This window comes from Rhea americana, unplaced genomic scaffold, assembly GCF_003343005.1.
Source record: "Rhea americana isolate MKP2758 unplaced genomic scaffold, rheAme1 scaffold_38, whole genome shotgun sequence".
Lineage (NCBI taxonomy): Eukaryota > Metazoa > Chordata > Aves > Rheiformes > Rheidae > Rhea > Rhea americana.
Genome location: NW_028186512.1, coordinates 5,981,767 through 5,999,822, shown reverse-complemented (window position 1 = coordinate 5,999,822; position 18,056 = coordinate 5,981,767). Strand labels below are relative to the sequence as shown.

Genomic DNA, 18,056 nt, shown 5'->3' with positions numbered 1-18,056 from the left:
CGAAACCGGCCTCCCCAGGGGACTGGCAACACTCCTCCTAATGCACCTCAGGATACCTTTGGCCTTCTTGGCCACAAGGGCACATTGCTGGCTCATGATCAATCTGTCATCCACCAGCACTCCCAGGTCTTTCTCTGCAGAGCTACTCTCCAGSAGGTCAGCCCCAGCTTATACTYGTACATGGGGTTATTTCTCCCTAGATGCAGGACCCTGCAGTTGTCCTGTTGAACGTCATGAGGTTCCTCTCCACCCAGCTCTCCAGCCTGTCCAGGTCTCTCTGAATGGAGCACAGCCCTCAGGTGTGTCATCCACCCCTCCCAGTTTGGTATCATCAGCAAACTTGCTGAGGATGCACTCATGAGGTGATCGTGAGTGATCATGTGTGATCACATGAGGTGATCATGAGTGACATGAGGTGATCAGTCTAGTATTTGGCACAATATTACAAAGTAACTGCAAGAGCATGAGCAGAGAACATAGTTCCTCGAATGAAAGAGAAGTCAGACAATCCATATCCATATGATCTTCTCCAGTAGAACCTCAAACATAACCTCCACAGAGATCCCAGAAGAACCACAACAAGATGCCAGAAGAGGATAAACAGTGCAAGAGCCATTCTTTTTCATTTTTCACCAGCTAGATGAATTTCCAACACAATAATTTTCATCGACTGATTTCCCATCCCATATATCTCTTATTTTCCAATACACAATCTAAATATAATATCTTGATTATGTCATCTTTTAATTTCATTTCAGAATGCAGTCTCCATTTCTGTCTCTCTTTTTGTATTTCCCTACAATGTTTATTTTTATAGGTGATCAGAGTATTTAATAGATCTTCATTTATTTTCCTACAGATGAACTTGCAACAAAATGCAGGTCTAAAAGGCACAATTACTATGGTATTATCCACTCTGCTTGTATAAATTAATTCATAGTTAGCCAAACTACTTCTCAAACTTGAACCAGTATTATAGCCCCATCATCTCTGTGCTTCATGGCTATTTTAAAATGAATAAAGAAAATAATGTCAGCTAAAATCTTTGTCCACAATTATTTTCATGTTACTAGGTGCCAAAAACTGCCAATCACTTCTTTGTAAACAAAATGAAATGAGATTTTAATGCGAACGCTTGAGAAAACTGAGGCTGACTCATAAATATTGGATAAYAATAGTAAAATGGTAAATGACAGTAAAACACACTTCACAATAGCACAACTACTGTCAAATTTCCTTATTGAAAACTTTAATCAGCAAAGTTTTGTGATCAATAACATGGTAGAGGTCAGGTTGGCGTGAATTAACCCAAATCTTACAGGTCATTACAGAAATTCTGTTGCATTACACCGTTGTTCATTACATAGTAGTAGACCTTTCAAGGACGCTTTGCATCTTATAYGCATAGAGCACTATAGACAGCTCTCACAATTTAGAGTTAATGAGTTCTCCCCTCCGAGGGAGAGCTACTTTATTATAGATCCCCATTGTGCTACTTATAGCAGAAACACATGAAGAACCATGGGTTTGAACCTACTGTCTAATGAGTGGTGGTAAAAACTGAGATGAAGAATGCAGTCCTGTAACTTAAATCCTGAACAAACAAATACATAATAGTCAGGTTTTTAAAATCTCAAATTAAAAATAAAACTTCCTGATTTTAATACTCTATGTGCAAATTAACTTCAGCCTGGAGAGAATTAATGATCTAAAAAGATTACATAGCTCATTATCATCCAGTCTTTGGTATTAGTGCCAAGCATACAACCTTTCCCCTAACACAAATGCAAGAAATAGCACAATCCACACTGCACTAATTTTGGTTACAGAAGTACCTACGTTCATGTTCTCTCTAGAAAATATCTGACAAACAAAAGGTAACAAAAAAATTTTGAAGGAACCTTCCCTTTGCTCTCAAATGTCTTGTCCCATACAAAAAAATGTCAGTTATCTCAGATACGAAATCTTGAGTTTTTAAAATCTGGTAGAATTATTAAACCTATCTGGCAGATCTGGCAGAACTTGCATTAAAACTCAGTCTAAATTCACTTTATAATAGACTGAATAACGCAGAATCAGAAGAAAACTCTTAAACAAGGCACTATATCAAAGGTTCTTAAAGAAGTTAAGTGTTATGGAATTGGATGAAAGATGTTTTTAGAGATTGAAAGCTACTGAAAGGAGAGGGTGTAAAGAGCAGAGTTACCTTTCATGGCACTTTTCAGAACACAGAGGGGTCAACTGTGGGGTACCAGAGGGGTTGGTGCGGGGACTAGTTTAATTCAATGTTTAATCAATGACCTGGAGGAGAAAGTAAATCAAAATGTCAAGGTTTGTGGATGAATAATCAAATGTCATTTCAATGTTGAATGACATCACAAAAACAAATCAATAGGAAAAAAATGATAGATGAGCTTCAATAGGGAAAAGTAAACTAAACTGTGACTTTACAATGCTGAACTCAGAACTGGCTGTGATAGCAGAAAAGAGATTTTTGGAGTCATTTTTCAGAGTTCTTGGAGATTATCAACTCAGTGTTCAGTATCTAGCACAGAAACCAATTCAATATTGCTGATCATCAGAAAGAGGACTGAGAAAAAGACAAAAGTTATAATTCTGCTACCATATAAAAGCTTGGTAAGCCCACATCTTGAATACTGCACACTCAGTTCCGGTCTGCACTGCAGGAAGGGTATAGCAGAATTGGAGAAAGATCAAAGGCACAGAGCAGCTGCTGTGTAAGACTAAATGTATGGCCTTCCTGTCTCCGGAGAGAAAATGACAATCATGGTTTACAAAATCACAAAGGCGAGAGGTAAGCTACATGCACAGCTGACGCTCACCAAATCTCACAACACAAGCACTAGTTGATAAAACTGGTCAGGGATCAGTTGAACACAAGTGAAGTAAAGTACTTTGCACAGCAAGCAGTAGAATTTGCAGCCAACAAGAGCATGTGGAGGCAGACAGTATTAGCAAGTTGGAATATGGACTAGACAGATTACTGGACAAATGCATACAAAAAGGATTAGTCAGGGACAGACTGTCAAATAGCCTTAATAAAATACTCGTGGGTGCTGTCAGAGAGAGAGGAATGGACTCCCTGTGTCTGGACATACAATACTATGCTAGCTGGATCAACGGTCTGGCTAAGTATGATATTTTTAATATATCTGTGTTAAGCAGAAGAAAAGTACAAGCACAATGGGGAGAGGTACTGTTTCATAAAATAATACAAAGTTTCAGCACTTTTACACGCAACCAAGAAATAAAACAGAAGCAAATTGCACCAGTATCATTGAAGTAATGAAAAATGCTTGGATTTCCTTCAGTAAGATTTGGACCAAACACCACATGTCATCTAGTGTCAGAAAGCATGTTTTTCCTCACCACATAATCTTATGCATGACCACAGCAATACAGGAACTGACTGTTCCTGTACAGCCAGCACAGACTTTTTTTTATTTATTTATTTTACTTTTCACTTTAACCTTTTCTAATAGGAATGCTTTATATTCCTATAGTTATGGGCTACACTTATGTTAACATGACTATCATTACCACAGTGTGAATGGGAATTTGTCTTAAACTCTGGCCAAAACTAGGCACTTTTCYACGTCTTGAATTCAGGATTTGTACCAATGAACTCTCTACTAAAAATTGATTTTGCAAGAGTGATTGCTGACTGGACAACACGTCACCCTCTAAAAATACATCTCAAAGCAGAATACTCATTCCCCTTCCGGCTAACAGTTATAGCATTCATGCAGAAAGCAGGAGAAATATACTCAGCTTCCTTTACAGACGTAGGGAAGAGTTTTGGAACGTAATTTGTATATGTTTATCCTCTTTCTGAATCTTTTTCAACCTTTTATATCTATTACTAGATCCAGCTTATATACATATTAGAGTAACTCTTAAGGACAGCAAGAAGATTCACAATGTTTTCAGAAAGCAAGACTCACTCTTCCAAAAGTAGAAGAATAAGGTCAGTATCATAACATGACTTCTTTTTACACAGGATACAGTTGTTGATTGCTTTAAAAGTCAGCTAGGATCTGAGAATCTGAAGAATTCTAGAAGATGAAATTAATAAAACAGAAAATAAAACCAATTACAGAATACTTCCTATCTCCTAAGCCATTTCTTTGTTCAAATAGTACAACATTCTGTGACATTGCTGCAGATGTTCTTAATCCTGTTTCAGAGCAGACTGAAAAAACATCGAGTGACATCAAGTTCCTCCTAGCAAATTATTTATATTATTTATGTGAATAAAATTATGCATATACGTTTACAAGATTTTATACTAACATCCTAAAAGAGAAAGTTCTTTAAAATATTCTAAGAAGTTTAATTATTTTCTTTAACAAAGGAAATAGCACATTCAGCAAAAGTAAACTTCTAAACAAACTGAAGCATTCTAGAGAATTTGTATCAGCATAACTGATTAAAAAGTAGACAAGCATCTGCCAATGCAAACTGACATATAGGTGAAGAGACAAAAATGGTAGATAATAGTCAAAGAGTATTTGTAAGGACTTTTGCAAAGTGAAGCAAATACTCCTTGGTTTTTACTAATCTGTTTGCCCCTTTCTATTTTGGACAAGTCATTTTAACCTGTTTGTGATATAAGTGAAAAACTTCAGACAGCTTCATTTAAAAAGGAATATTAAAAAAAATGTAATTTGTTTGTGCATGGACTAGTTTGTCTTCATTTAGAGAAGCTCCTTTTAATCACAAAAAATTGCTGACACTATACCTAGTTTCACAATTCCACAGAAACCATATGCCAGAAGAAAATCAGTTATAACTTAATTAACCTAAGTTTCAGGATCAGTCAGCTGGTTTAGTTGAATCAGGTAAAAAAAATACTGCATATATTCTTCATAAATGAGGATGATAAATCTCCAGAAAATGTAGAGATCATCCTACCTTACTATAAAATGTCTTAAGATCATAAAGCACTGACTACTTTATCACAGCAGTGATTAATTGCATTTGGAATTTTAAGGGGATTCTACCTGTTATTGAATTAAGTGCTATTAAGGGCCGGATAAAATTAAGTTTAGGATATTCATTAATAATTCTAAAATGCAGATGTTCAGACTGCTACAGTTGGGGATTAAACACAATTAAAATGAATTGCTACCCTTAAGAAACATTCCTGGATGAGTAAGAGAGGCTTTTGTACARATTTTGGACAACTTCTCTATTTAAATATAAAAAAGCTTAAAAATACAGTCTTTATACTCAGTCAACCCCATAGAATGGGAAAAGTTACCTCATAGAATTTTATTATTACAAGCCTTTCACCTTATGGTAGTTGAAAAGATGTTATAATGAACTTGTAATACCTGTATTATATCTATATTGCCAAGATAAATATTCCTAACATTCTSAAGTCTGTAGTAGAAAAATACGAGTTAATACTCTGGTGAACTGGAAGTCAGGAATCTGTTCTTTGTTTAGCCACTARCTGATCTTATCAAAGTACAAGGATTATATATCTAGGCACTGGGATTGAAGAGAACTTTTCAGCYTCTCTCTTTGCGAGTTCAACCTCTAAATATGCTATTTGAATGGAAATACTGATTTGAAATTCCACATGCACAAAAAAGAAGATCAATAAGAAAGATAAATCACTTTGTGTTACTGAATTTGCTTTGGTAAATGGAAACTCTTTTTCTTTCACATTATCCAGACAGTGTCAAAGAAAGTAATGAAAATGAAGTGACCAAAGAGTGGTACATTCTACTGTAGAAGGAATCACTCATGTGCAAAATTATTTAGTTCATTGTCTAGCATATTCAGATAGCCAGACATAAGCATCCAAGCATTAGCAGCTATGCTTCAATTTACATTTCAATTCATTGTGTCATCAAATGACTCAAGACCACACAATATTTCTGCAACACATTCAAGCTTGCTACTAATTCTAGTACATGTATTTCAGTTTCTGCATTTATACAACATACCTACCAAAGCCCTTCAGCATTCTTGTGGAAAACAGGCTAYGTTCCTGCCTTCTCCTTCACCAGCATCAGTACTTAATTTTAGGTGTGAGTTACTGACAATGAGCAACTGCAGGGGGAAATCACACTCTAGAAATTCTGAGCATGTCCTCAGTGTCTGCTGGGTGAGTCTACCCTCATCACCAGCAGGTATCAGCAGGACCTGATTAAACTTGCAGAAATGTTGCCTTATTTCAATACCATCCTTAGAGAGCACTGCTCCAATAAAAAGAAGAACTTGTACATCACTTGGAGAGCTCATAATCACCCATGAAGTCAAAGGGATTTGCAGAACTTTTGCTTGCAAAAAGCATGATCCATGATACTAGCTTGTGATGTAAGAGTTTCCTTACCAGATGAATGAACCGGCTCATTGCAAAGCCAATCTAACACATAGGAAGTGTGGGCAATAAGGAAGTCTGGGGTCAAACACAAACTTCAATTTTAATTAATGTAATAGGATAGACAAGCTTTAAGCTTTCCAATATTGTTGCTAATTGGAGATAACTGAGAGCAATAATATTTTATATAAGGATATTTGATTAAAAAATGTGATTTTTACTGACTTCATTCACAAATTTACTGGAAACARAAGCAATTAGCAGTTCACAGATAGGACCAAATATAGAAAAGATATACCAGGATATTACACTATTTTCATTTAATAATAGGCACCGAATTTTCTTCAGGATGCTATTTAAAGCAGAAAGAGTGCTAGTCTTATTACTACTACTTACTATTCCAGTGTGAAATCAAAACATATAAGAACATCCAGAGTGGGGTTAAAAGGGCTCTAACTTTGAAGTTTTGTATTTGGGTTTTTCTTTAATATTGACAATCAATTCCCTGAAACACCTTCCCCCATCTACCAAGCAAGTCATAAAGAAAAAATAAAGTCCAYCCCCCTCTCTCCCCCACAAATCTTTGTGTTTGTATCTAAAAGCTAACATCTTCTCTTACTATTTACTTTCTCTGTTCCCCCACAATTTTCTGGCCTGCACTCATAATTTCTGACATCCTCTAGTCAATTTAAGTGCTGCTGAGGAGACTGTGTTCTGCAAGAGTGGCTGAACTGATTCACCACTGCGCTTGTTTCCTCTCTGTGGTGTTCCCACCACAGACACCACATGCTATTTAAGTCTGTTCACCGAACCAAGGCAGAGGGGGAGCTACTGCAGATCATCTTAGCAGCGTGTTCCATCTTTACCTACTACATTTCTGAATAATGCATGGACAAGGTTTGTATTGCTTTGTCAAGTAAATAGACAATGAGTTAAATGTATATTACATATTTTGTTATGCATACAAAAGAAATGTACTTTTCTATTTTGCTTAGCTTCACATTTTTCGGGAAATACAGTGTTGCCTCTATTAGTTGCTCCAGAAAGAAAGTCATTGTTAGCATTAAGACTTCCTTCTTTGCTTGAGTAGAAGGACTCAGATCTGGACTACAGAGGATTCATGGGGATTTATATTATCTCTTCAGTTCTCATATTGCTTTCAAAAATGTTATCTTTATCATTTATGTCTGACAGTTTAAACAGACTGGTTCTTTCTCRTCTGGGGTTCCCATGTACTTTATGTGAAATACACAGGTATTGATCCTCTTTCACATGTATATACCTTTTTACCATCCAATTATCCATAACTCCAATCAATGTTCATTTACCCATATCTGTCTGCATGTACAAATATAAAATGTAGCCATTAGTTATGGAGCATGAAATCTTATTTTCTCTTAGTAGGTTAGGACATTAGTAATTAGTAAACTAAGATTTTTATTATGTATCTCCTTTTTCACTTCTGACACATTTATTCTGCTCATTCATTCTCCCCCCTCCCCCCCATTACAGTAAACACCTACTCATTCAGTGGAATGTACTGCAGATCCTGCAGTATTATTAAAATATTTCTTATTTTCTTCTTTCTTTGCTGTGGAGGTTGAACTATTTTATTTACAAATACCATACACTTATGTAAGTTTAAAACACTAACATATATGTTTGGTAAAGTGATTAAGTTAGAACTCCCATTCAGAATAACAAAATCATAATTTTTCTGTGGTACAGAAACCAAAACACAATCATTTTTAAATAAAAGTTCTCTGTTTCAAGAGGTCTGAAGAAATATTAAGCTTGAGAGTCTTATCTAATGACTAAACTCCTCGGTCTTTCGGTTCAAGCTTCTGCAAGTCTTGCTTCTCCCTGTAATATTGTTCAGTTCATATAGCCTTGTCAACCAAGAAGCTGGTTATCATAGTCATTCACACTGAATGAGGAGCTTGCTTTTAATATGAAAATGCATAGAATGTTTGTTTAAACATATGACAGTCACTGCAATAATACAGTAGAGTATTGAAAAAAAATATTTTAATATTTCAAATCTCTAATTGTGAGAAGTGGTGCTTTAACTACTCTGTGATTGCATCATCCTCAATCTGTTTTTTCTCATAGAGCCCCAGTTACTCCATCAGGAAAGTGATCTGTTTTAGAAAATATGGTTCAAATATGCCACTCAAAGCACATCAGTGCTAGCAGGATTAAACAAAGCAATATACACCTGACTACTGTTGAGCTTTCGCTTCTTTTTCCAGATGGCAGGATAGGAGGAAGCTGCATATCTCCTGCTGCTTATTCAAGTAGGCACCATGATATAGCCATGGAAAACCTTTACCAGACCAGAGGAAGCCCTGGGGAGTTGGGGAAAAGATGGGCTCCCCAAATGGGGCCCTCCATCCTGTCCAGTGCAAAGGCCTCCATCAGGGCTGATGCAACCACCACAGCTGTTGTCACCTACAAAGATTTGGCTTCCTCTGTTGTTGTACCCCATTTAAGGATGACAAAGGACTGCTGAAAAGAAGAGGTAGTTACTTGACCAAGTCTTTAGGAATAGATTGATTAAACTGGGCTCACTGAGGGTCAGGAATTGAAGTTCACAGGGGTGACAGGAAAAGCTCCCAACAAGGGAAGTATGCAAGAGGCAAAGTTGTAAAGGAGACTTCTATACATCTGCTTTCAGAAACTTTTCTCACGTGTCCACGTCCTACTGTGCAGGGCTGGGGGAAACTATTCRTACAATCTGGACAACAGTTACTATACATGTTCACTATACAGCTTGCTGAAAGAGTAGCTCTGGGAAGAGTATTCAGAATATCTTCTTTATCCCTTTAGAGACAGAACTCACTATTCACTGTCCAATTCAGTGTTCCTAGTTCCCTACAACTATTTTGTTCTACCTTTTTTTAATCTTTAAATGTTCGTAAGATCTCTGATCATATTAAGCATAGCAGTTTCTGGAAAGCATAATAGTTGTCTTTCAAAACAGTCAGTTTTAGTTTAGATTGATAGAGGAGACAGATTAAATAGATAAGGTTACGTAAGGATYTTCAATATTACTCCCCACATTTACTAACAAAAATTGAATACTGAGCTKAAATTACTTTTAAAAAGGTATTATTCATCATCTAACAAGTATGACAAGCATGGCTAGTTTGACTTGTAAGCAAAAGAAAGAACATATATACATATATGCATGTGTGYATGTTAAATTAAAAATACACATGATCCTGCTGAGAACCTGAGTAGGATGATGATAGCTCAAAATATAACAAATGATCAGTTTCCACATGCCCATAGCAATATGAGCAGAAGATATAYATAATATAAAAAAAATACAGTCTGCAGAACCACATTAATATTGAAAGAGGATCTAGGAAGACACAGCTGGACTAACCATCTCTGGAGTCCAGACACAGAGATCATGCCTGGGCAATGCCAATAACTTTGCAGAATTTGCAATTACAAAGTTAGGGAGCTTAGCAAAAGAACATCATCAGGCAGGGAATCTCAGGCCAATGCTACTACCATTACCGGGCAAGCTCAACATTGCTGTCACTACAACTTGCAGAAAGCCCCAAATTCAGTAATGGAAAAAGAGTTCAACAGCCTTGATTGTAACACTGGCACATATCCTATGGCAGGCAAAATGTTCATCACAGATGACTTCAATGTGTTGCTTTGGCAGCTGACATCTGGTATACAGCAATTGATCACAACAAAGCTGGCAAGATAAACAACAGTGAACTTATGTTGTTCAATAATTCGCTGGATTATAAGAAAGAGCTTGTACTCATCACCAGTCTGACAAGTCATGTTGGAAACATCAATATTTATAAGYAAGGGGATTTCACTGTGAGTGACTTTGTGTCTCAGTTCAAGACATGGCACCATATAGTAAATTCTACAGGATAATTACCTACAATTCTAATCTTGACATGCCTGTCAACATGAATGCATTGTTGTTGTCACAAAAATCTTGCCAAATTTCCTTTGCGTAAGTATGGAGAAATATTACCAACTGGAAAGCACTTTTACATAGAGAATCCATGTAGGTTTTTTTTTTTTTTTTTTCCCTACTAACGCACATCTCCACAGAGCAGAACGTGTTCTTTATAAAGATGTATGACATACTTTCCCAGAGAGATCAAACTGACTGGAAAAAAGGAAGCCTAATGGATTTACAGTGGTGCAYTCTGAGGCTTCACCCTGTTGACTTCAAGAACAGCTATTTTCAAGATAACACTTGACATTAATATAAAAGAGAAAAATGTAAACGCAATAATCAAAAAACATACATACACACAAAGAAACATCATCATTAATAACAATATCACTAATGACATGTCATAACAGCTGCTGCTGCAGGATTCACAGCAAAGTTACAAGTCGTAAGAAAAACAAAACCTAGTGTATTTGTACACCATTGTAAGTACTGTACTGGGAGTGATCTATCCCCTTCACCTGCCAAGCTCACTGCCATGCAAAGCATTTTACTTGGGTGGCTCAAAAATAAACATGTATGTTTATTGCTTAATATCCTTTTACATGATTTGCTGTGTTTGAAATCTTCAGTGACTTGGTCAGCCTGTTCTCAGTAATCTACCCAGATTGCTTGTCCGAGCTTATTTTTCCATGCTATAAAAAATACTATCTACAAAAATTCTGTATTACTGTAAGCAGGCAGAATGCTGCAAAACAAAATATTTTCATGGCAGGTATGGTTTTGATCAATTCAGCTGTTAGAAGTTTCAGCAGTCTGGTGTGCTTCCTAAATTCCTCCTTTCTAGTGTTTTCTAAAGAAAACACTAAAAAAACTCTGCTTGTATTTCTTAAAGAAATATTATGCATGCAAAGTCTCTAAAGGGATCTCAAAATCTAAACTGAAAATAACTTTACTATGCAGTCATTCAATATCATACATATCTGAAAATCCAGAAATACAAAAGCTCTTCAGCTGTAATATATTGCTCTAATCAATCATCTCTTGTTTTACAATAGTCTTTTCATAATCCTGGAGAAGGTATCATATAATATATATGATAAAAGGTGGTTAGTTAGAATCTTTTAAGTATTTTAATACATTTCAGTCTTCTATCTTACCCCATTACCTCCTTTTAAGAGCCAAGGAGGAAACGATAGTGTGTCAAACAACAAATTTCAGATTTAAAATACAGACTAGTATTCTTAATTTTCTGTTTAAAACTGAATGGTATGACTACCCAGATTAGAAGAGGCTAAACTATCATTCTCTGCCAGACAAACAAGTGTCCAATTTAAAACCATTATAGGAAAAAAATGCTTATATAGATAACCACCAATAAAATCCTTTACAAGTTCATAATTCACATTACAAGCATCACTCTCCTGCTGTTCATTATCCTTTCCGCACCGGTGTTCTTCATTGGAAAGAGGGTTCCAAGAGTTAAATGTGGAACTACCATATCAGTAAATGCCATTGGGTTAAATTGTCCCTTTAAGGAAACAGGAGCACTTTCTTTGCTGTAATAGTCTTGAAGAGACAATATGGTATAGAAGCAATGAAGCAAATTTCAGGTACTTGATTACAAAAAAACTCAAAAAAATACTGTTAAAAATACTGTTACTGTTTTCTTTGTGTATAAGCTAAGGTATGCCTGAACTAGCATATCCTAGCATCTAGGGAAAAGGAAGAGAAAAATTGTAGAAGAGGTTATAAAATGAATGATGGGATACTCCATTTGAAACATCTGACGGGGGGGAGGGCAGCAACAAAAAAACAGTTTATTCAGCAGGTGACATTGATTACAAGAAAATTTTTCCATTTCTGCAATTTGTAGAGCAATCATAGTTTAATTGAATTCTTTAGTAGAATGTGAAATAACTCCTCAGCTTTCAAAATCTGGATCAGACCTAAAGATATCTTCCAGTTTGATTAATGGAGGACATTCAAAATGTATTGGGAAAGAACTACAATCTTTTATGCAAGATTATAGTACAGTCTTTAATCATTCTTTTAGTCTGGAGATGGAAACAAGTGTTTAACAGTACTTTAAGGACACTACTTACTGTAGAATCCTTATTCCTAAACAGCATCTTTGATACACTCGCACTGAAATAACCAAAGGCAACTAACAGTTGGGACAATAAATTAGTCAGAAAGCATTTGGTAACACTGTATGTCACACTCCTCCACTATGGCTTCTTAATACAAGAACCTTACCTGTGAATGCAAAGAATTTGAGACAAACATTCTCTGAAACCAAAGGGAGGACTGGAAAACAGTTTAATAAAAGACCTCTATAAATCTCCTAGGTTTATCTTCCTGATACCGCTGAATGAAAAATGGATATGCTTTTTTGTTAATCTTACCAAAAATATTTCAACGTGAAAACCACCTGAGGTCTACTGAGCTTGCAAAAGGAACTCTTCAAAAGTAGAGAGACATTCAGTAACTGCATCATAATTGTCCTAAGGCTACCAAGCTAGCAGCAGATGCAAGAATGAACAAGGGTCTCATACAATATATGACAGAGTATAAGTTATCTCCTACTAGTCTATAATATACTAGTCAACTCATGTTTAACTAATATGAGTTGGATGAATTAATTCAATGATTATAAAAAGTGGCAGATACTTCTGGAAATAGCACTCCTGATTATCTTCCCTTTTATATGGCAGTTAGAGTCACACAGGTTAGACTCACTGACTTTTTCCAAGCAAAACTATCTGCCCACTGAATATTCATCAAAAAAACTCCTACTGGGCCATACTAAACCTGCACATTTGCTACTGGAAGTTTCTGTACTGTGCTCTGACAATTCACTTTCCCATTCAACTCTCTAGAAAAGMAGGTGTGATTTTGTATTGCATTGTATTGTGTTGCACTGAAACACAGCCAGAATTGACTTAAGAGGAGTACTGACAGAAACTATGTATAAAGTAGAGAGGAGTTTTGAACCAATACAGCATCCCTTACAAAGGCACGTTTTCTTGTGCACCTCCAGTTCCCCCATGAGTAGAAGTGCAGCATAACTCTGGTTGAGGTGCCAGGTTTGTACGTACATAGTTTTAAACAGCAAAGTCCTGTTGAGAGCCAGAAATCTGATAGACAAGTTCCTGAAACCTAAGCTTGGAGCGCATGCAACACATAGGACCAGGTGCAGGCTACTCASAACATGTGTTCACACTACCTTCTTTTAATGCTATCATTCTGCCTTATTCAGTATCTCAGAAGCAAATGGCCTCATCCAGAAAACAAAGGACATGCTACCTCAGCCAGTGAGTAAAACATCTCTCTCAGGGAATTTCCTAACTGGCAAGGTAGAAGTTAGAACCAGTGGATGGCCTTTTYGTTGAAGCTGGTTCATTGTACAGGAAACACAAAATTCCTACCAGAAGAAGGAAATAGCATGGAAGAGGTATCACAGGGCACACAGCAAGGGAAAAAAAATGAATCTTTAAATGAAGATCCTCGTCTAAGTGGAGTCTAACTAAATTCCCCATTTAACTGAAGATCCTCGTCTCAGATTTACTTCAGGTATTTACCCAGTGTCTGTTTAACACAAACCACCCACTGGCTGGGCAAATGCTCTAGCCTGTCTTTTATATAGTTAAGTAGTGCATACCTCCTCCTCCTCACATTTTAAAGWCAGTGAGTTAAAAGCCTGCATCTCAGATGGCTACAAGGCAGGACTTCAGATATTTTTGTATTTAGCCCATTCCACTGACAAAGTCTATGTGCCTGTGCTTGTTCATTGGATTGCCCTCCTTCCACAACTTCACCTTTCCACATACAAAGTACACCACATCTTGAGAATGTTAAGATCCTATCCAGGAACCAATCATAAAATTACAGAAAAGATCACACTAGCTTGTAGGTGCTAATATCGAACTTGTATATATTAGCAAACCTTTCTGGAGTAAGTAGTTAATTAATCAGGGTGCATTATGTTTATGCAAAGAATTAATCCTTTTCAAACAATGTAGTCATAAGAAGAAAAAGAATGAAATAAGTAAATTGCTCACTCTTAGGACTTTACACAGATAAAAGTGCAGCCAGCAATGATTATGCAGTGATCCACATTTTATGGACAAAAATCCATTWTAAAGATTTTCATACTTTCCCACCAACTCTAATTTAAATATGGAGATTCATGTTACATTTGAAGATGTGGAAAGCAACAGAATATGATTATGAAACAAAGATCTTTCTCTGTTAATTGTCATGTAAAATTGGTGGTGCTTGCCCTTTACCCCTCCCTAAAATAATTTACCCTAGGACTGGCTAAAGTACTTGGAACTGCTTTTCTTTGTGGCACAGGGATAGCTAGTATAGTCGTAGACACACACACCTATTTTTTTGTTCAGGTAACACGCTATCACATATTACAATAYCAGAGATTTTTTTAATAAGAATTAGATTCATAATAATATTACATCCAAGCAATCACAATGAACCTTGTTACTTGGAAGTCCTACAAAACACCATAAAATCTGATTTAACTTGCATTTCGAGCCACAACAGCTATGTGACTTTTGCGATGATGTTATCTCTCAGCCTGTCAGTCTATAGTTAATGACTGATTATTCTCAAAGCTACCATCCACCAGGTGAATGCATACATCAAATTGTTTGTGCAGAAAAAAAYAACAAAACAAACCAAAAATTCTCATGAGCAGAAGGAAAGTAGTTTGYTTTAAAGCAATGTGTTTACCTTTCCTGTAGGAACAAGCTTCTTTAAAAATGTGCTTCCCTTTCTAACATTTCTGGGTCAAAAGTGTGAAGAACATGGCAGAATGCCAAGAATGTCAAAGCACTGGAAATAACATGCCAATGATATCAAAGAAAGATGAATAATAATGTAAGAAAAGGGAAAGGTCATACACCTTGTCATAAGAATATGCTAAGAATTTTAATACTTTACATCAACAGTAGCTGGATGGCTAGCCAGTCAAAATCAAAATGAAATGAAGAACACAACTATTACAGTTCAGTTGAGTTTCTAAAATTTAGCAAATTATTTGAGATAGCAATATGAGATTTTATCTAGCACAGAAATTTTGGAGATAAYCAAATGTAGAGCATGTTACAAAAGAACAGACATAATGAGCTCAGTATAATGAACTTAAATATACTTTACAGAAAATAGGTTTCTTAACCATATTTAGGGGCAACATAAAAAATATTAAAATCTGATTTTGATCAAACTCAGTGACTATTTGGGCAATGAATACATGTATTTAGATTGATTTAAAACAGGTGAAGTCAAGACTCAGCACTTAAATGCTTTTGATTTCTTCAATGTTGCCCCAGTTTAGGGGCTGCTCCAGTATATAATTAATTTAGCACAAAAGCTAATTTAGGTGGGGAAAAATAAAGGAAAATTACAGTATTATCCAAGTTCCTCTATTTTTGTATAATCAAAATTCAAAAATATATAAAAAACAAAATCAACAAACTACTAGGCTTTCTTTTTCTCGTTATTTTCTGGTGCGATTACATTGAGTATAGGTAAAATTTCAATTGAAAATCGTGTCAGCAGTACATACACACAGTATCACATGGACAAACAGTAAACATAGCTATATAAAAGAAAATTAGGAAGCCTATTCACTCATCAACAATTTTTACACCTGGGAGAATTAGAAAATCAGGTAGCCTTTCACACTTCATYGACCAAAACAGAGCAGCCAGAGGACAGATTCTGTGGAAACTTACCCATCATCTGAGAAGCTTGTGTATAAGACAGCACTTCATAATTTAATAAAGATAGTGCAAATCTGCCCTAAAATGCTGAAATTATAATTTCAATCRAAAGTCAAACTTTTGTTTTAAATATGAAAATAAAATTAAAGAACTGATTTAAAATTCAAGGACAAACACATAGAAATTGAGGAAAAAAACATTTGCCTACTGACAAATTATTAATTCAAGGAACAACAGCAACGGATTTCAAGACTGATTTACTTGTTTCTACCGAAGATAACGAAAACTTTGATGGAAAATATCCTTTTCGGTACTAATCATTTTTAATTTTGTAATGCTAAAGGCACAGCGATCGCTACGCGTTTCGGCAATACCTGCCTCGCCAGCCACGCGTACCGGSTCACGGGGGCACCAACGGCTCCCCAGCAGCCGACAGCCACCCCGCCGCGCCGCGGCGCCGCGCGGGARGGGTGGGGCGGGGTGGGAGCCGCGCCCACCGCCGCGGCCCCGCCCCAACGGTCGCCCCCGCAGCCGTTGAGGAGCCTGGCGCCAGCAGCGCGGGGGCGGTGCGCTGAGGCTGCGCAGGCGGCTTGTTGAACCCAAACGCTCGGGGCTGTCGCCAGAGACCCCTCGCAGGCGACAGAGTGCCCTACTACAGCGATTTCAGCCTACTTAGTAGGGGTCGTTCTGAGTTTGTGCAGTGGTGCTTATCCTTAGACCGCTCTGAGGAACCAGCGGCGCAGGGAGGTCTACGGCCTTATCGCTGGTATGCCTGTCATTTAAAGCCACGATCACAAAAAGAAATGCTTTGGGCAAGATGTATTTTCCAGACAGCAGCCTTGGACCAGCATCCCCCACGCACAGGTGCTGAGGAAGGACACCCTGGAGCCTCTTCACCTTCCCACCTGCCTCCTTGGTTCCATGTAAAAAAACGTTGGCCTGTATGTAACAGTGCCATCTGGTGAACCTCCCCAAAACCACCTGAAATACATCTGCCCTGTAATGATCTTCCGTGTTTTCTTTCTACTGTTCTCTCAGGAATTTGAAGTGCCATTGCTGGCAAAGGAAAGGAATATATTTCAGACAGCACTTTTATTCCTATTGCTACAGTCTAGTCCAGTCTTTTTTGTAAGGGAGACTATACATAAAGGAGAAAGAGAATAAAAAAGAGAGAGATAAAAGGAAATGTGTCTTTCTCAGTTACAGTCCTTTTCCCAAAAAGTCACAGTTGCAGCTGACAGCACAGACCCTATTGGTTATTCAAAGAGCTTTGCCTCTTAGGGCTCATAAAATATTTGGTCCTCATTTTCTTCATTTCATCCTTTGAAGCAAAATACTATTTCACCAGTATCACGATACTTGACCACCTTTTTTACCTGTACTTTTTACACTAAAGCCTTTTAAACAGCAAATATCCATGTTTATTGGAAAGCAAAATAAACAAATATAAAGCAGAATAGAATTAGGTTACATAAAGCAGAAACTGATATTTCATATAGATCTATCAAGATCTTCCTCCCATTCCTTCTCTCTTGGGCACAAAGGGTATGAGAATAAAGGGACAAAGAAGGTGTAAGAAGCTCCCTAAGGAACTGGTTAAAAAATAAAAAAAAATAAGAAGAAAGAAGGGTTGAGCACAGCTATTAAGGAGGCTCTATTCAATAGGAACCATTTTGCTCTTTATTCTACTGTGATTATCACTTTTGTAATCAATGATTTAATTGTTTTGTTAATTAACCTTGATTTCATCCTTTCGTGTCTTTAGTACTTACACTGGATTTAAGTTAATCTCAAAAAAATTAATGCTTCTCTGGAAGGGAAATCCAAATGAAGTAATGGCCACATCAAATTTTGTGGGCATTTTTAACTCAAGACCGTTTTAAGACTTTCAGGGTCAGGCTTTCTTCCTAGCTACATGAGTGACATCTGTTTCCCCACAAAACCAAACACAGAAATCACAGCATATCTTCCTCCCCTTTCTAGCTTCAGTCCAGGAAAAAACAGTATTTGCCCATGTTCT

At 36.8% G+C, this 18,056-nt stretch overlaps 1 long non-coding RNA gene across 1 annotated transcript in view; it reads left to right on the top strand.

Moving 5' to 3' along the window:
• The first annotated feature begins 3,762 nt into the window (after positions 1 to 3,762).
• The window catches only part of LOC146591285 (uncharacterized), a 53,472-nt gene continuing 39,178 nt past the window's right edge, over positions 3,763 to 18,056 (top strand). Inside the window, exon 1 of the long non-coding RNA XR_014896841.1 lies at positions 3,763 to 3,988. This is a non-coding gene — a long non-coding RNA (uncharacterized LOC146591285). The remainder of the gene's footprint in view (positions 3,989 to 18,056) is intronic.